Raw genomic sequence first — 26040 nt, 5'->3', positions numbered from 1 at the left:
CATGGGGTTTAATTAGTGTACCGACGAACAGCACTCTTTCAAGCTGCGGGTGATTTCTGTTTTAAATCACGTGTTGCTGCACTAAACTCAGGCTGGTTTCCCTGAATCTGAAAGGCAAATAACGACTGTCGTTACCGTCAAAGAGAAGCCAGCCTACTTCTTACGGCTCTCTCTCCCTTTCTCTCGCCGTCTTGCTCACGCACCCCCACCCCCTCTCCACTTTCTCCTGTGCAGCGCGTTTAGTCTCCAAAGCCCGTCTTCAGAAGCATGTCCTCAGACATGCAACAGCGATGCGATGAAGCGGACCAAAAAGAAGCCACCGGCGTGACAACATAAAAGCAGGTAAGCTGCTGACTGAATATTGGCCCCTTTATGATCAATAGTCTGTGATTTCTGAGAGGAACCAAAGGATTCGATATTTTATCTGAAGCTGTCAGACAAGAAGCGCTTGTTCTTTCAGTAAAAGGGGTTTATTAAGCTGTCTTGCTCAAGGACAGTCCGAAAGGAGGAACTAGTTGTGGTCAGGAGTTGAACCTTGGACTTTCTTTCTTTCTTTCTTTCTTTCTTTCTTTTAGTATGGGACTATATCTATATCCGCCAGGTTGCTCACACAGCCACATCAACACCTGCATATACATTCAATATGTGGAAACTCGATTGTCACGGTGCTACTCCGAGTGGGGTTTATTCTGATTTCAAACATTTCAGCGCTGTTTTGGTTTCATGGAGTGGCAAAAGTACATAACTCCTGTTTCACGTAATTCAGCTCAGAGAAAACATCCCGATCCTCGGTGACTATTGAAAAATATTTTTACACCTTATATTCGAACTAGAAAGAGCCCGTCTAATATCTACTGCTTTGGAAGCTATGCGCAATGAACACAAAGACATTTCAACAGCTCCCTGTGCCAACATCGGTGTCTTTGCGCATCTTAGATGGAGCAAGGGGAACTTTGTGGTTCTGATATACTTTTTTTGACAACCCCAGAAGCGGAAACAATTTCAGAGTCATGGACCGCTATACCTTATTAATTTTGTCAGTATTAAACGATCACGCGACCATTGCGCGCATTTTTTTTTTTTTTGATCAAGTATTCAAGACGTTAAAGCCTCATTTCACCGGACATTACTAATTCCAGCAATCTGTTTGTGGATCGTTTCTAAAAGGAAGAGCCAATTGACTTACTGGAACCATAACGTGTGCTTAAATGACTCCAGTGTGACTTGGATAAAAGCGCTCCGCATCGTTTCTTTCAAGTCTGGATAAAATTGCTGGTCTAATTTCTGCAGTAGGACGCAAATAATTCCCAATGGTGAGAAAACTCGCCTTTTGACAATTCCAACGTGCTGAAAGCTTATGTATACAGATCTGTGAAAGTCTATAATTGTCCAAAAGCGGTTTTCTCTCGTCTCTTTAATTCGATAAAACCATTCTTGATTTCAGCAAGCTTTTTCGCCACATGTTCACATTCCCCGTGTTTTCAACAGCCATCGCAATAAAAAAAAAATCATATTTTTTTTCATATTTGCACTGAGATCTACCGCCACCTTTTACAATGAGATTAAGAGACGATTTGGCGTCGAAGCCGCACCAGAGGTGCGTAAAAGCGCAACGCAACAGAACAGATTTGAGACTGCGTGTTTCTGTCGGATTTTATAACCACGGGTCTTATAGTTGAGATGTTTTACTTCTAGATTGGATCTTCCAGTCATGTTTAACGACAGAGAGGCTTTTGCCACTAAATCGAACGGGGGGCTCAAAGGTAAACCTGTTTCTGTTTCAAGTATTTAGATTTTTTTTTATTTGTTTATATCAAACAGCGTTTGGCTACAAAATCTATTGTTTTTTCTAATCTGCACGACAGCAAAATTAACCGCAGTCACAGTCGTGTGACTGGAAAGGAGACCAAAAAACCCCAACAAAAACTAACAAACAACAACAACAAAATGCACTCTACTCCTACTGTATCGTTCGGCTAGATTAATCATCGCAGTTGGACGAGCCCTGTGGTTCGCTGTGGTGATTGGACATTAGGTTGTAGTTTAGGGTCATTTAACTTCACTGAAAAGTTACAGCCAGAGAAGAGGGAGAAGAGGTTTTCTTGGAATTGGGGCAGGTGTGTGTGTGTGTGTGTGGGGGGGGGGGGGGGGGGGTTCCCTCAGTTGTTACAGTGGGGAGAAAATCAGGTTTCGCCAAGACTGGCGGCTAATTCTGACTAAGAGAAGAGGAAACATATGGTCTCTCTGTGTTCCTCTTACCTTAATTTTAAGGACTTTATAATAAGGCTAAGTACATTTTGCTTGTGCATATTCGTTTCTTTTTTTCTTAAATATTTAGTCTGATGCAGTTCACCAACATCTGTGCTGATATCTGATATTTTCAGCATTGTGTTGTACAGTTAACTGCTGTGGCTTGACCTTGATTACGTTTTGATTCCTGACTGTAACTGGCTTTGTTTAAAGAGCTGACGAGTAAACAACAAAGACGTGGTGTTGCCTTAGTACCTCCTATCCACGCGGAACGTTAACACGATGCTGGTTTTGTTCTTGTAAAATCATTATTAATTAATGTGACATTTGATTTAGTTTCTTGCCAGAAAAAAAGGATTTCCATTTGGTGTGGAATCCGTTTCGCGCCGTTTTCATCTTTGGAATTGCACTACAGGGGAACTAGCCCAGTTTTCAGTGTGACGAATAGTGTTCATTTGGCAAAACTCTTAAAACATGATGAAGTCAAAAGGAAACCAATATCAAAAACGTCAACAGGTTTGTGCTTGAGACAAAAACATGATTTTTTTTCCTGAAAATGTTTAATATTGCTGTATGTGAATGTGCAGATAAAGTTGTTGTCTACTTATTATGTTTTTATGGGGAAAAAGCAACTAAAGGCAAAAAATAAATTCCATTAGGTGTAGAAAAATCACTCAACAGATTCACAGGACCTCTAAAAACACAAATGCAAAAGATAATAATCACTGAAAATCAAATCCAAACCTGGATCAGTCATATTTATTACATAATAGCATTATAAAAGGTGATATTTGTGTACACTTGGTAAAGTGTAGCTTAACTGTTGTAGCTGTATAAAGTGCGACTGTTTCACTGTGCTACCCACGTCTTTTTCACAACTCCAACCACTTTTTAAGTTCCCAAGGCTTTTATTGTGTCCCTTTGTTCCTTCCGTTCTGTAGCAATGAAAATTTTTCTCTAAGCAAGTATTCGTTGTAACTTTCAGCAACTAGTTGCTGTCCATTTCCACTTAAGACCATGTCTGATACCATGATGCTGATAGGTGAGATTTACATGAACTGTGAGTTATTCATTTTTGATCTATTAGATTTTTTTTAAGTTATTTATAATTTCATGAAGCTTGCTGAGGTCTACTAAGATCAGATGTGTAGCTTGCCTTAATTTAAACCCTTTTCTTTAACCCTACTGCTATTCCATGAAATATGCAGATGACAGAGTGTCAGCATCTGGTGTCCATGAGCTTGACTGATGTAGTAAATGATGACATGCATTGATTTACATATCACCCTGCAGTTCTGCATGAATATTGGTGTCTTTGTTGTTGATGCAGATGAGAGTAAAGTGACAAATATTTAATAGATTAAGTGTATTTCTGGGATTTAAGAATCATCACCTTTTGCTTTGCTTTTGTGTTTAAAAGTGATCTTTATTCCTCATGTGTACAAAACATGCTAATGAAAGCTCTCATTCTTGTTTGATGTCTTTCACGTTGAAATCATGACGATTTTAACCAAAACCGTGCTTCATAACAGTGAGACATGCATGCACGTACACTCAAATGAAATGGAATGAATCAGTCTTTCTCGGTCACATTCACACGAAGGACGGAGAGCGAAGCGATTGAAGGAGGAGGCTCATGTCAACGCTGCTACCTTCAGTGAAGGCACATTGCACACATATTGCTAAATCTGTGCTTTTGGCAGTGTTGGAAACAGTGTTACAGACAAGGTTGCTTTTGTAAATAGTTAAATTTAGCCAGTGGGGTGCCTCTTTGCATGGACATAAGCTTCTCAGTTGTAGAGAGGCTGCACAGTGCACATTAGTGAATCTGTGTATCTGGCACACACAGAAAGGAATGTCTAATTATCACGCTTTCAGCCGCAGTAGGGTCCTCTATTTGCACTGAGCTCCTGCTCTAATCGCTGTCTTTTTGTTGTCATTACACACTTATTTATTTTATTTTTTATGCAGTTAGAATGTTATTTTTGCTCCATGTGGATGAGCCGGAAAGTCCGTGTGGCATCGGCTTGGTGTTGAAGGAAGCAATTGAGCAGAAGCAAAAGAATGGGCTCAACTGATCTGTGGAATTTTTCTGAAAGAGATGAAAAGAGATGAAGGGGTTTTACATAACAGTGAGCATGTTGTATACAAGTACAGATATATATGCAGGGATATGAGGTTATGCGAATGAAAAGAGTGACGGATGAGGATGTCATTGACTCATACATATATAAACGTCGTTTCACAAGCCTAAATATGCATATATCCTCAGTCAGAGCGTGCAGATTTTCATACGTTGAAGCTGATTCGGCCAGTGGAACAAATGACCAATGTACCATTTAGTTGGACTGCTTCTCAGATGATGAGCGACTGCAGAGCTTTGCAATATGAAGTGGCTCTAAACCACTGCACGAAGTGGCATTGATTGGACAGCATGAGAGGAGGGAGATTCCTCCTTAAGGTCATTATCAAGCAGACAGAGAGAGTTAGACGAAACAAACCAGTGTAATTGCATTTGTAACAAAAGACTTGGAATCAATGGACTAAGCACTACGTACAGCAGTTGGTCAGCGTATTTCATCAACATTCAAATGGATCCAGTCTCACTGTAATTGCTTATAAAATCTATGCTACGAAATTAGTTCAGCAGTTCTCTATGATGTAGTCTGTTCTCTTATGTCGCGATTCAGAATGTGTCTGACAAACCAGAAACTTTTTAACACTTTATAACATTTAATGAATTTTGACAGATAATTATTTATACATAATATTGCTACACACATACACATTGACATTTGATGATGTAATAACAGGGACTATTAAGCTTCATGCTCTTCCAGACATCTACATGTACAGTCTAAGTGCACAAAAAACTAAGTACACCCTTACTGCATCGATAGAAATCAAGAGGGGAATTAGCAACCAGGTGTAAGAAAAGTGTAAGACTTCAATTCAATTCAATTCAATTTTATTTATATAGCGCCAAATCACAACAAAAGTCGCCTCAAGGCGCTTCATAGATACAGAGAAAAACCCAACAATCATATGACCCCCTATGAGCAAGCACTTTGGCGACAGTGGGAAGGAAAAACTCCCTTTTAACAGGAAGAAACCTCCGGCAGAACCAGGCTCAGGGAGGGGCGGCCATCTGCTGCGACCGGTTGGGGTGAGAGAAGGAAGACAGGATAAAAGACAAAAGACTTCTTGGACAAACTTCTTTCGACAGATGAGACAAAAGTGGAGATATTTATCCATAACAGACAGTGCATCAGCACAAACACCTCATACTGCTGGGCATGGTGGTGGAGGGGTAATGGTTTTGGCTTGCTTTTTAGCCACAGGACCTGGAAAACTTGCAGCCAATGAGTCAACGATGATCACCTCCGTATATTAAATTACTCTAAGTATTCTAGAGTTGAATGTGAGGCTTTCTGTCCCACATCTAAAGACTGGCTGAAAATGGGTCATGCAACAGGATCATGATCTCAAGCATACCAGAAAATCTATAAAAGAAAGACTGTAAAAGAAAAGAATCAAGGTGCTGTGATGGCTCATTCAAAATCCAGCCTTTTTTGAAATACTGTGGTGGGACCTAAAGAGAGCTGTGCAAGAATGAATGCCTGCAAGCATCAATGAACTGAAACAACACTGTAAAGATTGGGACAATTCCAGAGAGACTGCTAAAAGAAAACAAAGGCATTGCTGCTAAAGGTTTTTCTACAATATACTGAATCATTGGGTTTAGTAAGTTTTTCGTAGGACTGCATAGAGTTCTTTTTACATTACTATTGCAATGCTGTCTGGTTTGGTTTATCTAGTTCCTCAGGAAGTTGCAGCTCAAGGCCTGATCAAGATCAAACAGCAATGTCTACAACCTGATTTCTCAAAAGAGCTGGATTGTACTTTAGGGTTGTATTTCAAAGGCGTTGCATGGTTTTTCTTTTAGTCTAAAATTGATGTGAAGTTTCTTATTGGCTTGACATGTCAGATATACTTTTTAGATTTTTAAATAATACATCTCACAGATCCTCTGTAGCTGGCATCCAACTTACCAGCTCAATGCCTAGTCTCTGGGAATTTTGTTTTTATGGCCATTTCTTAAGAATACTTAGGACAGATCATTTTAGCTTGGCCTTTAATTTAGCTGACTCATCATTATGTTCTTTTTTTCCCTTTTTGAACTTCAGGTTCTATTTTCTTTTTTTAATAAAGAACTTTTTTCCTTCTAAATTTTATTATATCCACTTTTGTTTTACCATTTTCAAACCCGAAGCCACAGAGCTAAGCTGTGAAAGGTTGAATTGCTTCCTGGACTGGAAAACTTCAAGCACCTCATGGTTTTGTTAACGAGTGGAGAAACTCCCTGACAAATCGGTGCAGGACGCCACAGCACATATCTGTCGTAAGAAAGGGCTTAAGACTCTCAGCTAACGTGGGAAGACCTCGGTATCCCTCTTAGAAGTGCTTTAGCTGGTGGCTGGTAAGAGGAAAGCATGGACATATCTGTCTAGAATACCTCACCCACTATGAGCCCAACCCTTGTTTTGTAAAGCACATGTTCGTGGACATGGCATGTGAAAACAATTTAGTTCATTCATTAATTTTCATTTATAAAGCGTTATTTTACTCTTCTATTGTTGGACATTTTTTTTAACTCTTTCGACTGAAGTTTGTGTACACAACTTTTTTTAAATGAAAATAGCTGCCTGTTTTTACTCTTGGGTAGCAAAACCAAAAAAATGAAAGATGTTCAATTTCACGATAGATTTCAGTAGAGTTCAGTTCTAATATAATTTTCTTTTAGCTTATTTTGTTATGTATTTTACTATGTTATAACTGATACCATGACACATTAACTGGAGCCATATGGAAATAATAAATCACTCTCCTGATGAAATATACTAATATATACAACAAAAAAACTCTTCAGGTGGACTTTTGACCAAAACAGGTCACCATTGGTAGTACTGAATTTTGGGCAGAAAATAGAAATAAGATACGGCCACACTTTAGAGGACTAAATAGTAAAGTACACTTTTCAAACATTGTAAAATGTCCTTACTCTTTTTTCAAAAATTAACATTATCAACATCTTATCTTAAATCAAACTGGATGCAAAATGTCCCGGTGGTGCATCTTCATAACGTTAGCCCTTTTACCCTAGCAGCATTGGTCTGTGTTGCATTCCTGAATAACAGAACCTGAACAGCAGTTGAAATGCGACAGCAGCAGTCGTAAGTACTACCCTCTAAACCTCTGGAGATTCCTTTGAATGTGGTGCACTTCCAAAAGCCTCAGGTGTTCTCCAGTCTTGCCACTCACCCAGCAATAATGCAAGGCAGCCATTCTTTGCTCTTAATTACTCTGAGCCTCAGTACCAGATAATTCCAACCAGCTTTATTATCTGGCTCAGCCATTGTCATTTCCTCCATAAAACATTCAGATTTGGTATTCCTGTCTGCTCACATCTGACCTTGGCAGGGAGGCGTTATTGTAATTGCCCACAGGCCAAATTCCTCTATGACTGGAGATTGTAAGACACATTAGACTAAAAAGGTGGAATCTAGCTTTCCCTCTGACCTATAGCATATGCTTTTACACACAATTAGGGCCTATTCACAGAATGGCATTACCAAGAGAGCTCTGTGATGTGGACAAAAACAAAGAAAGAAGGTAGGAGTGAATTTAGATTGCTTTCTTTTTTTTTCTTTTTGCAGTGCAACTTTAGCAGCAGGGGGAACAGCTTCAGCTGGTGTCACAAGTTCTTGTAAATGGCGCCAACATGACAGGGCGCCTTAATATCTCACTGTGCTGCTGCAGATGTTTTTGAAGTAGCCCTGCGTGACTTTTTCTTCTTGTTGGCGAGGAGCACTAACAAGCAATTAGCCAACAGGAGGAGTGCTTGGTATTTCGTGGGACGAAAGCTGAGCTTACAGTCTAAGAAAGCTCTTTGTTTTGCCTTTGAAGGTTTGGTCATAGGAAGGAAAATTTGCAGCAGACATAAATGCAGGTTAAAATCATTTAGGGACATGAGGCAGAGGAGCGATGCTCCTAGTGTTTGAAAGATGTAAAATGACCAAACAGAAGATACAGATGCACATAACCTTCATTATACCATTGGGAGTTTTGTAGATTTATACAGCAGATTATATAACAGTATGTGTGATCCATTAGAAGTAGCTGAGCATTAATTCATGCTAAGTGCGAGTCAATGAGCTGCTGGCAGTTGATTTCTATTTGAATAGGCAATAAAAGTCAAACTGTCTTCCTGGAGGGATTGCTGTCCTAATTACTGGCCTGCCTGAAGCTGATAAACAGGAATGATCATCAGTTGGAGACGCCATGTACTCAACGTCAATAATGAATCACAGTCATTTCTTCCCTGCCATTCTCTTGTTCTTACTACAGACAGATTATGCCATCTGTTAGCTTCTTGACCACTCTGGTGCAAGTTGAATGGTTAGTGGATAGACTGGAAATTGGATAGGTATTCATGTCTAGGTAACCGTTAGAAGACATAATGATGTTTAGCATCGCTGTTTGTCATGATGTTGTGATAGTTTTGATAAAATTTGCTAATTGGTTTATTATAATGGAAAACAACACAGCAGTTGTTATACCTGTGAACACTGATGTTGTAAGCATGTCTAGCTAGCATTAGCATGCACGACTATAAGCTTCATTTCAGTTTGCAATTCTAAAATATGATCATATATTTTCTTATTGGAGTTTTGAGAATGTTTTGTAACAACACTGCGACTAAAAATTTAGCTAGAAAACTCAAAATGTGGCTTTTGCTACAAATTTGCTTTTTTAGAATCAAATTCAATTTTTTTAAGGTAGGTATTTAAACTCAGAATGGCTCTTTATTGTAATTAAAACAACAAACCTAAAATACTTTAATGGGGTACTTTGAATTGCAATCAGTAATGACACAAAAAGCAATGAGCAGTCTTCTCTTTGAATATTCCTTATTGCATTTTGGATCTACAAACTCTATCAATAAACTGGGCTTTTTTTAGGAATGTAACTAACAGGTCTGTTCATTTTAAATCCCTAACAAAAATAGAAACTACATCCAGCATACATACACGCATAGATCTTATTTCACAATTAAATATAACTGTCTACAATGAAAAAAAATTTACTTCGAAAGCCAGACATATTGCATTCAGAGCTTTGAAAATCACTAATTTTAGAAAGCATTAGTTGAAATAGCTTAAAGGATTTGAAGTGTTACAATTCAGTGTCTATAGAAAAAAAAATAGATTTCGTTTCCAGACAGTTTACAAATTGTCAGAAAGAGTATGAAACAATTACATTCTGTCTTCAAATTCCCTGTGAGAAAAAGACCATGTGTGAAATCAAAGCTGAATTAGAGCTGCCTCTGAGACAGATGACTTCACACGAGACGCAATACTGTGTACACACACAGCAGATGAACATGGCCGTGGCCCTGGATACTGTGGATCAAATCAAAAGGTAAACATTCTTCTCTCCACACTGGAAAAGAGGCTAGCGTAGTGGCTGGCACAGCAAGAAGGGAGCATCGTTTAACCAGGTCAATATTATTAAGTCCAGTCATAAAAGTAGTCTGTTAATGTTATTGCATCCGGTGTCACCTCTTGTTTTATTCCTGTGATTTGGCAAGTGAAGACTTGTTTATTGCCTGAGGTGTAACCTGGTTCTTCCTGTGTTTCTTTTAATGCCCGGAGGCTTTGCAAACTGTAGTTCCCCTTTATGTGGTCAGTCGGTTCAATTTATTGACTCTGTCAACACTGTCTTTTTAAACGAAAACGTGAGATGAAGCCCAGATAATGGTAGTAAATACCACAGAGTTTGATGACATTTGGCAGATGTTGACTTTTTTTCCTCTCAGAAAAGATTTCTGTTTTTGAGGTGCCTCCAGGGAAACTGGAGTATGGACACTTTCACTTTTATTCCAATATACACAAACACGGAAATTAGGGGCATGTGATATTTCCACAGGATAAACATGCTTGGTTTATTTAAAAGACAAAGCACAGGCTAAGATTATATGTACATTTATGAAGTGCAGTGTGACTGTCATCCGAGACCTGGATGGTTCACTTCCCCTCAGGCTTGGCTATAAGAAGTCAGTGGACGTTGTACTTTATCCAAAGCTTTGTACAGATTCGTGGTTTAGTTTGACATTCTCAAAGAGGATCCCTGAAGGTCTGTGTAACTTGTTCCAGGTGAACGATTTGACATTTGGAAGAAATGCCAGCGAGGAGGAAAGTGGGCACTTCTTGTGTTTTCCAAGCTCGTGCGTGCTTGTGTGTTGTGGAATTTTGGGGGGTTTCTTGTTTGCATTCATCAGTGGATGTATGGTGAAGTTCAGCACATTTTCCAACCAATTTTTAACCTCTCTGGCATATTATTCAGTGGGCTCACTATGTCAGAGTGAGAAGCCCATCTGAAATGCTGTTATTTGACTTGACAGGAACAGGACTGCTGACAGAGTCCAGAGACTACGCTGTGTCAGAGGAACACAAACAGACTGTAGGATAGATTCACTGTGTGAGGCACCCGTCGCCCCTATGTTCACACTCTCTGATGGCCCTTTTTGACAGCCCTCTCAAAAACAAACCAGTCATAGCAGAAAAAAAGAAATGCCTCATCATAAAACAACTTAGGGTCACACGAAATGGATTTCCCAAGTTGTTATCTTTCGTTGCCATCCACGCTAATTGTTTGGCTAGCATTGTTAATAATATTATACTATGCAAATTCCTACCTTTTTCTAAAAAGCAGTCATAGTTTTGACCTCTAGCGCTTTTTTTTTCTTAATTGGCTGCAGTGAAGTAGGTCATGTCAATAAACTTGCCACTCACCAATGGGTGTGGTTTGTTACATAACCGCAGTGAAGTGCAAAATTGAGCCACTGGATGTCTCTAAAAGCATGTTTTTTGGATGACTCATCCTGCATTAGTGGTTCATCCTTTAATTTGTCCAATCATCTGTGAGTCATCATTCATCACTAACATTATTAGCTTGGCCATATTAGGTAGTTGGGAAATGTTTGGGCTTGAAGATTAGTTATTGGAAATGCAGGTCAGTTAGGGTCCTTTACCTCCACAAATTTCTGTGGCTCTCCAAAGATCTCGTGCCAATTAAGTCTTTGTTTCTTTTTTCGTATTCAAATTCACGTATTTTGCAAAAGTTAAAGATGGTGTTAATGCATTCACTGTGTTAATCACACTGCACAGCTGAACAAATTGAAGGAGAGCATTGCTATGCAGGTACATCTCCGCAGCTGTCTCTACTTTGTCTGTCGATCAGGAGAGAAATACAAGAGACAAGGTCATCCCACTTCTCTACAATTTTACACAGTTTCCTTGTCCGATCAATACTCTCCAACATGGCTAAAAAAGAGAGGTCTCATTCCCCAGTCACCTAATAATTGAAAGCAGTTCGCATAGAAGATGGGACACGAGTAACAGCGGCGTCTGCTTCTTGTTTTTTCATTGAATAAAATCAAGCTTTGTAGTAAAAGCTCAAACTCAATGCTTGGAATGTTTTAGGTAAAAACCTTTTCCACTTCAGTTTGGGACATATTAACTTTTTTATTTTTATAAACAAGGGCAAAATACACAGAGTATCCAAATCCAATAAAGCATGCATTAATAGAAAAGTTTTAATGCAGGAACTTTCATGTTTTTCATTATCTTAGAGAATTTCTTTCAAGTAATTCAGTTGTAAAACCAACTTGTATCAGTAAAAGTTGATTGTTTTTAATAAGCTGAAAAATATGGGTTTTAAGTTTTTATTTGACTGGGAATGACGAAAGAAATGTCCCGGGTCTCTTTATCTCTGTACCTGTTAAACGTTTTCTTTTCTGTTCTTTCACATTTCTCATTTGATGTTCAGATTTTATTTGATCAAAAATGTTCCCAGTTTCCAGATCACTCTTAAAACTGCGAGCCTCAATACTCAGAAGTACTTTAAACTTTTTTTCCATACGTCTTTTTTTATGCAAGGCAGCTTTTCAGGCTTTTTTTATTTTGTGGGCCGACACATGTCTCTGGTGATTAGTGCTGACTGTCTGACTTTGCATTGGGGGACTGAGGACTTGTTGCGGTCTTCTAAAAACCTAATGAGATTAGTGGTTTATTGGTGGGGGAAGTACAGGAAAGGTCATCCACTTTGCTAAAAGCACAGATGGCCATAGCATTGATTTGAGGAAAGCACCATTCTCCAGGTGCCTAATTAGAATTATTAACATATAGTCAGTTTTAAATTAGATCTAGGTAATATTGAATCAGGTACAGTATGAATAAAAGGTCAAATAAGTGAGTTACAATAAAGGCCTAAGTGTCTTGATTCTTATCAACATAACAGAAAACATAGGTTGCTTTGGTGATATTTAACATAGCAAGCACATTGACGTCAAGAATGGGAGAACTACTGAGGATTCTTGTGATGGGTCATCCCCTCTGCTTTCATGCTTCCTGTAATGTCCCATTGTTGGCACTTGCATTCAAAGCTGGATATGCACGTTTATGCTTTGATTATTATCATCTACATAATAGATAACTGATCTGACCTTGACATTCTTTCTCAGCACAGCACCTCAGCAGTACTGTTTTATGTTTTCAAACAAACCTCCTTATTGGGAAATACATTTATTTTGGTAGATAAGTGAACACCAAACCTTGTATCAGAGCGATTCTATCTTTAAATTACACTTTTGTGAGAATGTGAGTGCGTGTTCTGCATAATTATGCCCTTAAACAACTTCTGTTCAGAAGTGCAAATGTTGATACTGAGTCTGACTCAATCTTCTTGTCCTTGAAACCACTTAACTTTGTATATTCTAATTCTCAACTGCAAAGACGCACTTTGCACGTGATAAAAACTGCTCACCTGACAAACATTGAAAGTGCTCAGCTTCCAAGGACAGTCCTGTTGTGGTCATACAGGGGTAATTTCAAATGTTTTTAGCCTCTCAGTTGGGGGCCTCTACTCACTGGAGAGCTGTGCCATTATATGAGTTAAATTAGGATAATAATTCCTACTCCCCAAAAGATTCATTATGGCAGCCATTCCTGGAATTATACCAGAAGGAACTAAATCCCTCGGAGTTAATTTCAAACTGTGGTGTCACTTTTCACAGTGATGCAACAGAGGAGTGCAGCTCGTCCAATTACCTGTTGGCTGGTGATTTATTTGGTCACTTCTTTTCTCCTTCCATCCTCATGCTAGCATCCTTCACTCACACTCCGTCATTCCCCTCTCCCTACTTTATAATTCTGCTTATCCTATATCCCGGCTTCTCTCGTCTTTCCATCTCCCCTCTGCTCTCCGTGTTTGGCCTCTATATCTCCAGAGCAGTAATGGTGCGGTTCACCATGCCGGGACTCAATAATGAAGCTGTTGCCCCAGAAAAGCCATGTTAATGTTGACTCTGGGATCAGATTCTGCTCCAAGACACACAGCGGTGACAAATGAATGTGCCATATTGAGCCAACCAAGCTCAGTAAACAGCACATATAGATTTGGGGCTTTGACTGAGAACTGGGAGATGAGATATTTTGCCAAGAGATTATGGATATGAGAAAACAGAAATTCAAATTTATCACCAGGGGATATTTGAATGAGCTGTTAACATAACTTTAACTTGCAGTAAATAGCTGAAAACTTGTAGCTTTTTGGGGCATGTCCAACTGGAGTAGTACATTGTGTTAATAAATGGGAAAGTGGAACTGCAGCTCCCTTAAGTATTGGCTCATCCATCTGGTTGTCAGCAGCATTGACGAGCTGTCTGACTGCTCTGGCTTTGCTACTGTGACCTCCCTTGACCCCCTCGATCCGGTCTGACAGGCAGCGATGCGCTCTGTTAGTAGAAAGGTGTGTGCATCTGTCTGTCTTCTTCTGTGCTTAGCTGCATTTACATCTGAGGATTGGTGTGCCAGTGACCCCGGCTGATGTACATAGGCAGGCACAAGGAGTTTCCTATGTTTGCCATTCCCATGTTTCTCCTGTCAGACTCTGTCTGGAGCCTGCAGAGCAGCCATGCATGCCTTTCCTCCATCACCAACAATACTCTGTCTGTTATGCCCACCCATGTTCCTGTAGCCTGATGTATAATCCATTTAAGTACCTTCAAACTATATTAGGCCCATTTCAAAGGTTTGTCCCCAGGGACATCCTAATGTAAAGCCCCACTGTGATGCTTTTAAGTAAAACTAAACCGGGTTTGGCTGCAAGTTACAATACTATTTAGCCAAGCATAATATGTATTGCTGTTAAAGTCAGATTTTTGGATTTTATCCTGTCTACGGTGTATTTTTAAACCAGGGGTTTCTCAAACATCACTGAAATGAATGTTCAATTTGGTTGTAGAACTCGACAAGCAACAAGCAGAGTGACCTTAAGGTGGTTTAAGCAAGTGTGGTGAAGAAATGATAAATTTTGAATGTAAACTTTCTAATTTAGTGGCACATTACGCAGAGCAGCTTCAGTGTTTTGTGTCTACATGAGCACAGTAATGTGATGTTGAGTCAGAGCCCAGCACACAATCACTGCAGATTCACTTAAAACAGAGGTAAAAGGACTTTAGTTATAATAGAAAAGAAAAGAAAAAACGCTACACTGCCTGTGTAAAAATCTGAATTGATCAGTTTTGTCAGATTAACTCAGGGGTGACGGGAAAAAAATGCAGCTGCAACACTTGTTAGATAAATACAGCTTTGCAAGTAAGGAAAACAAATTGCCATTGCTGAGAAAACTGTTATTTCACAACAGCAGTTTCTAAGCGCACTCTACATGCAGCTTGCAAATGTACCCAAATGACAAAGAAAAAAAGATCCTCTCTCACAAATAAATTAAAAAAAAATGTGTCATTTATTTGTGTGACTGTGTGTGTGTGTGTGGGTGTATTAAGTCACACTTGGTGTGGGTAAGCACTTCTCCCAACTACTGATTGCTTGAATGTCAGGAATTTAGGGGTGAGAAATTTGGTGGTTGCTGTGCTACACACAATCCCATGTAAATTCTCACTCTGTGGGAAACACTGCAGTGGAAATTGCGCACAATGATAAAAAGAAATGCTCTCACCTCATACGGCTTTGTAAAAGCAGGCACGCTTCCATTAGATTATTTAGCAATGGCTGCAGTGATTTATTTGAGTTCTGCTCCTCGGGGCTCACCTTTGGCATCTTGTGTTTAATACCCTGAACGTGAGCTGTTTAGGGCACATAAACTGTACTGACCTGCATTACATGCTCCCATTGTAAACTGATGGACTTTTTGCATGCAAATCACCCACATTTGGCAGCACATGTAAATTAAAAGCCTGTTTTAAACAGTGGAGTAAAATTTAGAATCCAATCATGAAAAAAAATGGCAGTTTTGTAGTTTGCTGGTGACTATATGTACATTTCCTATTGTTTTATAAACTCAGACTGTATTTTTAATGTGTTTAATAAGCACTAGTATAGTACATTTAAATGCAAGTAGAACATTTAGTGATGTGCAGTCAGAGCAAATCAGAGCATTTCTAAATTGGCAATTTAAACACCCTGGAATCTAATAGTTTATAGGTATGGGGATAATTAGCTTATTTTTGGTCCTCATTTTCTGGTTTACCAGACCCAGTGTCTGCCCACAAAATGACACTGGGTCTGGTAAACCAGAAAATGATAATAACAACACCAAGTATCCATCTTGGAAAAGGAGGAGTTACTTTCAGTTAGTTTTTTTGTTTGTAGCAGTTGCAGGGCAATGGAACTTGAAACCCAGATATGAGACGCTGCTCGTTCTGCAGCACCCACAGCTAGGAAAGCTGCATCCGTCATGCAAAGATCATCCCCACCCTGTCTCTTTGAAGTAATGGCTTGGATCTGTGGAGGCAACATGGTTTCATCCAAACAATTTTTCCCTACAGAGAAACACAAGTATGAAAAGGTTGTGCTGCCACGGAGCTACTTATTGAAAAATGCATCAAACTCACTGTGCATGAAGGATGTGAAATGCTACGAGACCAGGTGTAACACGGCTAACTCGATCAATTTTCAATCAGGCCATGCTCCTCAGTCATTCATAATTCTTTTTAGCATGTAAGTGACTTTTGAATCTTTCCACACTGGGGGTGTGCTTAACTCATACACCCTTTACAAAGAATGTCAACAAGTGCAGCGGTAGTTAATTAAAGGAGGCAACGTGTCATGCGTATAACGCTGATTTTCCCTGTGAAAAATAAAGTTAATTCATTTTGAATTTAATCTCCAATATGTGTTCAAATCAGGGTGTCAGTTCCACTGATATTTGACCGACTCAATTACATTTCTAAAAAACTCCAGAGATTTATGGTGTCCTTTAACCTGACCATATGAATAATTTATTACTTTCAAGCAAAACCCAAGGAACTCTTATTAGTACAAAACTCTCATGTAGATCTGTGTTTAGTCTTCAGTTTTTAAGAAAAAAGCTGGTTTTTAAGGTGAAAGCTGTCAGTTTGTTTAGTATGGAGAACATGACAGAGAATTTATCATGGCTTCTTATTTGAAAGGTTTTCTGTCTCTCAACATGGCAGCTGATTAAGTTTTCTCTTTCTGGGCTGTCATTGGCACTTTGCCCATTCTGGGGCCAAAAAACACCTGTCCAGGCTGTCACTTACTAAAGTTATGACATCATAAGGCCCCTCCATTGTTTTGAAGTGAAGGCACATCAGTTTTATGGGCTCCGGTGCCCAGCGGATGATTTGTGAGTGCTATTATCCCCTGAAATCGCTCTGGAAAATGGTTCCAGTGTGAAGATAGGAATTGGTGACAGACGGAGTGGGGGTGGGCGGAGGGGCTTGCTTAGTAGTATAGAAGTAGTCAAGTGGTTGTGTTTGTATCCAGTAAAAGCAAGATCTTGTTCCCTTTTTTTAATAGAGAAAAACTCTACCAACACATTATTTGGGTTAAAAATAGCCTTCTTAAAAAAATAAATGTCATCCAGTAATTAGTAACAAACGATTGGCTGAGAAGTTGAGGAGGAAATGGAAGAAGAGAGACAGGGTGAGTAAGCAAAAGGGGAGGGGGGTGAGTGACCAATAACCTAGTTACAAAATCAGCATGCAAGCATTTCATCTTTTTCTTCACATAGAAGCGGTGCAAACAGGTTTGCCCGCCATCCAGCTGACAGGGGAAGTTTTCATTTCCAAGCTTGACTAATTCATTATAAAGCCATCTGAGTGCCAGAACTCTCTGTTGTTATAACTTGAATCTTAGAAATATAAACTGCTGAGTATTTAAAATATTAATTTCAAACTCCCCCACCTTGGAGGTATGCAAAATGTATCTCTTGAGAAATTCACTTCACTGACCATTTACAACGAGCGGTTCAATTTGTCTGAAGCTTCCTCCGTCCTAGCAACAAAATAAGGAGATCGCTGATAAGAAATGCTCATTAATCAGGTCTGTGCAGCAATTGAAGCTGTGCGCCATCTATTTCCCTTTCAAGAGTTTGCTCTTCTTTTCAAAACTCAAAGTCGTGCGAGAACAAAAAAAAAAAAAACGCGAATCTGTTTGGAGGAAAGCATCGCCACAAGCTTTCATAGAACCAGCTGCCTGCACACAATACGTGGTCAAATGTTAAGGTTATCAGCGGAGTCCAGAAGTGAAGGAGCCCCTTCACCACTCTGCTTTCCACACCTGCACTGAGGATTTCAGTTCACTGGCAAAGCCCTCTATGACAGCGCAAAGCCATTCTGCTGGATGGAGATAAAACGTAATACTAAAGAAAGTTAAATAATCAATTCCAAAGAAATCCCTGAGTATTAATCTAGAGCAGACCGCAGGATGGTACCTCCCGGGGGATTGCAAGATGATTTGCAGAGGGATTTAGGAGATGATTCACAGCCTATGAAAAAGTTATATACTAATATTTTCTAAAATACAAACATTTTATCAAGTTTTGATTCATTCTTAAATTTGCACGATGATATGTTCAATTTCTCTCTGCAAAAAGAGGAATTGTTCTTCTCTACAGTGACCCTATTGTCACACTGAGGCACATACTTAAGGCAATATTATCAAAACGTGTAGACTACATTCAAGATAATGTAAAGCTGAACTGTCTGTCATTTTGTCTTTCAGTAAGTTGGATGTGTCACACCTTTCCATTCAGTATTTTCTGCACAGCTTAACATTGCACTCACAGATGTGCTCAATTTAGTATAGTTCTTCTGACCAGAGGATTATACTGGGTTCACTGGATGGGAAATAAAATTGCACATCATTACACCACTAACGATGTGCAATTCATTTGCAGATATACACTTAATATAGTGAAAAATTCTAGTTCTGTTATTCTCTTATCTGTTGTTGGCTGAAACTTTAGCGCATTAAATGCATTGACACAGTTTGCACCTTATAGTAAAGTTGCATGTGGGGCACGGATTTGCATGAATCAGTGGGATCAACTACATCTGCCAGAAGTTATATGTTAGTTACACTGTACACTAATGAGCATTGTGCAGTAATAATAATAATATGATTTTATGCTACATTTAACGAACCACCAATCTCACTAGGAAGTATTTTGGTCTTCCAAGATTCTTTTTCAACTTCATCTACTTTATCTTTAAATTTGAACTCATTTCTGTATTTTTTTGTTTTTGCACTCTGAGGTCCTTCCCTCTCCTCTCTTGCCCTAATGCTGTGGGTGTACATGTACCTACATGTAGAAATAATTTAGGAGCACTTTATGGCTCACAATGAATTACTGTGATCTTGCGTTTCACAGGTTACCACTTGAGTAAGATGTCACATGCCTTTTGTCCATGTCCTTCATTCCACGCCGTTCCCCATGAAAGCGGCTCCATGGGGAATAGTGAATTGTGACATTATCACCAAGTGCTGGTAAGGATGGTTAGGGAGGAGTATAGCACAAATGCTGATACCTAGTAATAAGCAGCCTGGAGCCAGCCTCAAGTGACCCTCAAGAAGAGCATTTGTTTTAAACCACATGCGGGGTGGTTGTTATTCAGTTGATGTTACAGTCCCATTCAATCAAACCGAGTGAAGAATCATATTTTTAGTATGCAAGTATGCATGGCATAAATGCTGGCGGAGAACTACATCAATACTACTTCAGAGTGTGAGAGGTAGGTTATTGGCATTCCCATGTGTTTCTGTTTAGCTTTCACTATAGCCTCGGTTTTGCTCTGTGAGAGATAGTGACCCTTGATGATTCACTGTGTATTAGCAAAAGTTCTATCAGCTGTCATTGAATGCTGATTTGGAAAAGCACGAAAAAAATATCTGCAACACCTAATATAAATGTATGATAAGGGATTTAAAGGCTTGATTTGAAAAGCTGCTGATACCACATGAAGGTAATACTTCTTTAAAATTGTTACTCGTAATCCACCAAAAGGATTATGGTCTTGAAGAGTAGTATAAATGTATCTTTCAGCTTTCTTAAACCAGCAAAAGGATGAAAAAGGACGTCAAATATTTTAAAAAAGCAATGGAATATTTAATCCACATGCACAAGCCATTAACATAATTTCGCAAGATAGCAAATAATTTCTGTCTGCTATATCTGCTTAAACTCGGATTTTTAAAAAAATATTCCCAGATTCTGGACTTCTTTAAAGGGAATATATAATCTAAATGACCCTGCACACGAACATGCACGCCTTTGATCCTGCATCATGTGCTGCAGTCAAATATCTCAGGTGTAGGGATACACGATTAAAACCCCAGTGACACTGTATACAGGGTTTATTCAGTTACCTTGCAGATTATTTTTAAATAAAAGCAAAGTGAAGTTTCGTCTTCTCTCTTTGGATGTGATCTCCACCTCCTGTTTATTCAAATCTTATTCTCTCTGTAGTTGGATAACTCTTGCTCCGGTCCCTATGAAAGCTCACCCTGAACTTTTAAGTCCAAATCTTTTTCATCCTTTTGTAAAATTCTGAGCCTGACCAAGGAAGTGGATTCAACTGAAAAGAAGATGAATAAAGGCACAGTTTTCAATTGCAAGGATTTGTAAAAGCTGATAGAATGGATTTCTGTTTATTGCAAACCTTTAGGATTTTTTTTAAATCAAAGGAGCAAAGACTAATTTAGATTTAGATCATTTATGTTGAGTAAATGAAGTTGAATAAACCTAAATATTTAATGTTTCTGTTTTTTAACTGTCATCTTAAATCTCTGTACAATAGTGTTTAAACCATAGGCGGTGTTCACAAACTAATCTCAGGCAGACTTTTCCATCTGCAGATTTTGATCTAATCTTTCCCTTTTGCTCGCAGCCTCAGAGCTAAAACGAGCAAATTGTTGTTATTTGCTACACTTGCTCTTTCTTTTCACTCAGTGAAAACCTAACACAGTGAAAAGTACTTTTTTTGTTTTTGTTTTTTGTTTTTTTAACTCAGACAAGAAGGATAGTACTTGGAAGGAAAGAGAAATCCAACCTCTTATTGGGAGGTTATTGGCAGCAACATCAAAGACTCGTCTCTGTCTGGTCTTTTTAAAATCAGCAGCAGTTCCAAGTGCAGGTAGCTCTTAAACTCCTTAATAGAATATCAGTACCTGCACATGCAGTCGATCATCATTACAATATGAAAAACACTACAATTTGTGCTAAGAATGCATAGAAATGTGATTATTTCTACCAGTTGTCTGAGGTATTTTTTCACCCTTCAGTTAATGTCAGTTTTAAAGTGCCGTGAAAATGTAGTGACACGCTTTTGTCTTGACTTTGAATCACCGTGACAGTTAGATGGAGTTTCTGAGTGGACTCAAAGTGACAAGTTTGTCCAATGATGTGGCGCTCAATGTTTTGATGTCTCAAAATGTGATGGTACCAGTTCAGCCTTTAAGCACAAACCTCAATTCCTATCGGGTTCCAGTGAAGAGTAGTGCAAACACCAAGTGATGGAGACGACACAGTCAGAGATCTAGAGAACCAGAATTTCTTAAGGTTAAACAACACTGGGCAACATGACCAAAGAGATAGCATCAGCAAGAGCTGCAGGTATTACCTTGTAAAGTAGCTAGGAAAGCAAAAAAATATGGATCTAAACTCCAAGAAAAAAGACAAGCTGGAATACCCGATTTGCAACAGTAGAAACCTGTGAAGGCTCCTTGCTTATTTAAGAATTACGACAAAATTTGTACTGTGCAGGACTATACAGTTAACAATTAAACATCAAAACATATGTTTTAACCTCTACAATTTCATTGTATTTTCTGTTACTTATTTGCTACCATATACACAAGTGTCACTACGTCTGCAAAACAGACTGGTGGTTGCACTGGCCCACACATTTAGCTTGTGTAATCATGAGGCAGAGGCATTAAGTGGAAGAGAAAATGGAAATTCAGGTAAAGATGTTATCTTTGCTAGGACAGTTTCTCCTAGACGCACTCAAGCTTGTTTTGACAACAGTTAGGTTTTGAATATGTTCTGATACCTCTGAAATATCGCTCCCATGGAAAAAAAATGGCTTCTTGTCTCACACTGATCCTATTCTGAGCTCTTAAAATGTTCCAGATTGTTTCTCCCACACCTTCATGAAAGAATTCTTTTTTTCCCCTTAAATGTTCTTCCTGTACTTGTGTCAGTGTGCTAAAGTTTATATCATAATTTGTTGAATAGTTTTTATTACTTGGATGTCAGACTAGTTGGGGATGATGCAGAAAGCAGAAGTGAAAGCTGCACATGTATATATATTTTGTGGGTTAAAGGATGCGGTGCCTATTAAGACACCAGCATAGTCATGTATTTATATTTATGTATTTATTCTTTTTATTTTTGATAGAAACTTTGTTACATCGTAGGAAACACTTCACAATACAGCAATTGACTTGTAATAAACTCCATATTTTACAGTATATCAAACATTTTTGGTCATTTTTTCATGGCTTTACTGGCTTCAGCTAGACAAAAGTGGTTAAATCCCAAGCTCTTCTTGTTCACGTTTCCTTAGGCAAGACACAAGTTACCCAGCAGTGCTCTGTTTCCATAGATTCCATATAAAAATGGAAAAATCCTTGAAGCCCAAAAGTAGTGCTTTAAATCTGAAAAAGGACCTGCACATGTATTGAAGTCTATTGGGGGGCAGTAAAAACATGTCCTGATCAGTTTGTGATTGTTAGTTTCAAGTCTCATTGACCACAACATGACTGTTTGTAAATTGTGGTCCCCACTGAAGACAAAAAAGAAGGATAAAGCAGTGTGTGCTTTACACCTGCCCTGTTGTGTGACTAAGAAGTCACAACGAGTATAAAAGTCAGTTTCTTAGTCAGATCCACCTCTCACTCTTCACACTGGTCTGAAAACACCAAGATGGTAACAATGAAAAACACTTAGTCCGTCATAAACTGATGGGTGATAACAAGATAGAGTGTCACGACGAGTGTGATCATGCGTCTTGAACGCATCACAATTTTTAATAATTCGTTTCTACAACAGTCCCTCATACTTTCAAACCAAATTTAACCTGAGCACATCCTTAATAAAATCCTCTTCATTTCGCTTGCTTCTCCAGTTCTTGAGTTAATTTAATCTTATATCCATTTTAGTTATTACTTCATATTTGAGCTGAGACAAAACATATCTTTAATACGTCTCTATAGACAAAGAACACATTATCGTCATGAGCAGTAGCACAATATTAAGTAAAGTTGCAGTTCTTGACTAAATGCTTGATTAAATTAACTACAGATCACATATATAACTGGGTGATTGGCACACATTACGCCAAAGCAAGACAGGCACTGATTCCAAAATCCCACGTGCAAGTAATGGAAATGAAAAAGAAAAAAAAAAGATCCTTCAGTGGTTTATCTAATTAGTGCCGTTAGCTCCGAGTTGCACTGTCGAGACATATTATAGAGGGAGAGCACACGGCAAGGCAAACGGCAGTGCAAACAGCTAAGCAAACTCCACGGTCTAATACCGTATCCTTCTGCCCCGAGGTTAAACAGATCCACTAATCTTTCTCCTTGTTTGGTCTGGGCTTTGCACTCATCCAGGCAGCACCCACAGCAATTGACGGCAGCACAGTCAATGCTCCACTGTCTTTCAAGCTGAATGATTTGGCTCAACATGTAGGTGCAAAAACATCCACCTACTGATAATATGATTGATGTCTGCATTAGTCAGGATACAGTAAGATCCTTGTTACTCCGATTTCTTAATCAACCAGAGGAAAACATTCACCAGATGGGCATGCCTATCGATCTATAATGTATGCTGGAAGCATATGACTCTCTATTCTAAAGATGAAAAAGCACTGGGAGACTGATGCATTGGCGTGTAAACAAGCTGACAGGCAGCTTTTCAGACAGTTACATAATAAAGACTTTTTATCCAGACACATCGCCCCCCAACTGGGATGTTAGCTGAGAGCAGATAATGAAGAGCCAGAGTAGATGTCCACTGAGATCTATGACCGCGCTTAGACTTATAGAAGCTGCCGCTCATTCCTCTCTAACATAATGCTGATGTTGCAGGAAAGCAAGAGCCCACACTTGAAGGAGGACCCTGGCAGTTTCAGTCAAGGGACACCAAGTACTAGGAAACTGCATTATAGACCTTCCCTTCTGAGTATTTAAAAATGGAAACACTGGGAGGCTTGTTTTATTGCTTATGCTTTCGATGAGATCTCTCCAAAGCACTTCCGACAGTTCGTAGCAGTGTGAACATGTTTTTGTTAGAAAATGCCCTCTTAAGGTGAGTCTTGTGGAGATGCAGATGTCACTGGACATAAAACAGCAATTTCAGGATGGGGTATTCTGAGGTGATGCTGTGATAAGTGAAAATGTGATAAGAAGGGTTTAATCTCTGTGGATATAAAATGTAGCTTGGTATCCACCTGTCCTCATTTCATTTAATGTGCATGCATTTCCTTCTATGTGCATTTCTCTATGTCGGCACATTCTATTATTTTTTGTGACCTGTAGTGAGCTATATTCTTACTAATGCACAACCAGGTCTGTGGTCAACCCTAATCATGGTCAGATCTCTTCCTTGTGATGGTTGCTGTGTTAAAAGATAGAAAACTGTCTAAGTCACAGCCATAATAAGATGTGGCTGAGGTCTGACTGCTGAGAAAAAAAAGGTGCTTGAATGCTTCCTTTCTTATCTCCCTTAGCAGAGAGTACACAGGACTATCCATAAGAAAAGGAAAGGTGATAATGCCACCTCACAATCCAGAGCAGTGCAACATCTGACGGTTCACAAAAACAAACGATCAACTCGACCTGTCAAAGGATGCAGATCTTCATGTAAATTACTGATGTGTTTCCGTCTCCTGGTATAACTTGCTAAGATGCTTATACAACTGAGCTTTTAATAATATCTTTACTTTACAGGTTAACTGTGAGCTTTAAGCTTTTTATGAAGTTGTTACTTTTGTCAGACAGCTCTAGAAGTTTTCTATATCTGTATAAAGACTGCTATATCAAAATGATCAAAGTAAAGTTGAGATTATTTTGCGTGTCTACTCTGCATTAGTTAGGTCCTCATTTTAAGCCTTCCTTTATTGCCAGCCTTTAGGATTATCATTAATTAGTTTGACTTCAGTCACAGATACTAAAAGTCTTAATGAATGCAAAAGTTTAATTACATCATCTCTTCACCGAGAAGACACAATATGAGTGGCAAGAATGAAAGCAAACACTCTTATTTCGCCGTTACATTTGGTAACTTCCCTTTTTTTGTCTATTTTAACATGTGGCAAAGCATCTAAGATGTGCTTTTTGTAGTCCATCTTCAAAACATGGTTTGTACTACATTTCAAATCCCCATCAACATCTGCCATTATATAATTAAATCCTTAAAATCTTTCCTTGACCTCATGAAGTTTTATACTGAGGTAAAAAAAAAAAAAAAAAAAATGTCATCCATACATCTATCCATCCAATTCAGGGTCATGGGGGCTGGAGTCCAAGCTGACATGAGGTGAGATGCATTCAAATTCACACCTATGGCCAACTGAGAATCATTAGTTGTACCCTGAGAGAACATGTAGCCTGAGAGAACACAGAAAAGGCCAACAGGTTGAGACCCAGACCCACCTTGCTGTTGAGGTAACAGTAATTACCACTATACTATCAGCTGCCCAGGAAACCACAACCCACAAACACAAAGAACTTTGAAGTGACTCTACTATACTACTCTCTTAGTCTCAGTGTCGTATTTTTTTTATTTTATTCATCACATGTTTCTTATTATTACAATTTTTTGCTTTTCGTGATGCTTAGAAAACCGCATGTACAGAATATTCAGTCGGCATATCCTGAGTGCCATGCCTGTCTTTTACCATGTCAGGACCCAACCTAGCAGTGACCATGGATACCACAGTTTGCCCTGCACCACTGCAACAGTCCATCACTGTAATCTATATGGTAATACTGCAAACAGTTTAGCCTGCACCTACTGTATTAATTGAATAAAATAAAATAATAAAATTAAATAATTAAAAACAGCTTCTCTATATGAAATAATGAAATAATGAGAATCACTGCAATTAAAAAAATAATAGCATGAAAAAAACCTAACAATACTACATTCAAGTTTCCAAGTTTAGTTGTGTTAAGATTGCAAAGAAAGCTACATTTGTTATTTCTTAATTGTCTGACTAATTTCTAAATTAGGTCGCTGACTGATCTGTACAAAAAAATCAGTGCTTGTACCTAAAGGTGTTTAATTTTCAAATGGTTTATTAAACCAGCAATACAACACTCAAGATATTCAGTTCAGTGCCTCATAAAACAAAGAAAAGACAAAGCTCAACTGGGATTAGAGGAATTAGGCACATTG

At 38.8% G+C, this 26040-nt stretch overlaps 1 protein-coding gene across 1 annotated transcript in view; it reads left to right on the top strand.

Annotated features, from left to right (window-relative positions):
- The first annotated feature begins 209 nt into the window (after positions 1 to 209).
- chrm2a (cholinergic receptor, muscarinic 2a) overlaps positions 210 to 26040 on the top strand; it is a 92617-nt gene continuing 66786 nt past the window's right edge. The window contains exon 1 of the mRNA XM_085436274.1: positions 210 to 342. The gene's annotated coding sequence lies outside the window, so the exon portion shown is untranslated. The remainder of the gene's footprint in view (positions 343 to 26040) is intronic.

The sequence above is a fragment of the Copadichromis virginalis genome, linkage group LG17 (genome assembly GCF_057382275.1).
Source record: "Copadichromis virginalis isolate Kocher_CV1m ecotype Utaka linkage group LG17, C_Virginalis_male_GT1.1, whole genome shotgun sequence".
Taxonomy (NCBI): Eukaryota; Metazoa; Chordata; class Actinopteri; order Cichliformes; family Cichlidae; genus Copadichromis; species Copadichromis virginalis.
This window is presented reverse-complemented; position numbering and strand designations above follow the sequence as displayed.